Below are 279 nucleotides of genomic sequence, written 5' to 3' on the forward strand. Positions count from 1 at the left end.
AACTAATTTTTAAAAATTTTTGACCAAGTCAACCCAAAATTTCGAAAATGTGGAGGGAAATAAGGAAAAGATATTTTTTTATTTTTGAATTTTTTAAAGAAAAACAAAAAAATGACCCAAAACATGAAAATTTTGGATCAAGACACAAGATGCATGCAAGAATGCTATGAATGTCAAGATGAACACCAAGAACACTTTGTGGACGAAATTGTGATAAAAGAATTTCAGGCACTGTTAGAGAAGCTCACAACTCCGTTCAACTAACCAGCAAGTGTACTG

This window comes from Arachis duranensis, chromosome 9, assembly GCF_000817695.3.
Source record: "Arachis duranensis cultivar V14167 chromosome 9, aradu.V14167.gnm2.J7QH, whole genome shotgun sequence".
Taxonomy (NCBI): domain Eukaryota; kingdom Viridiplantae; phylum Streptophyta; class Magnoliopsida; order Fabales; family Fabaceae; genus Arachis; species Arachis duranensis.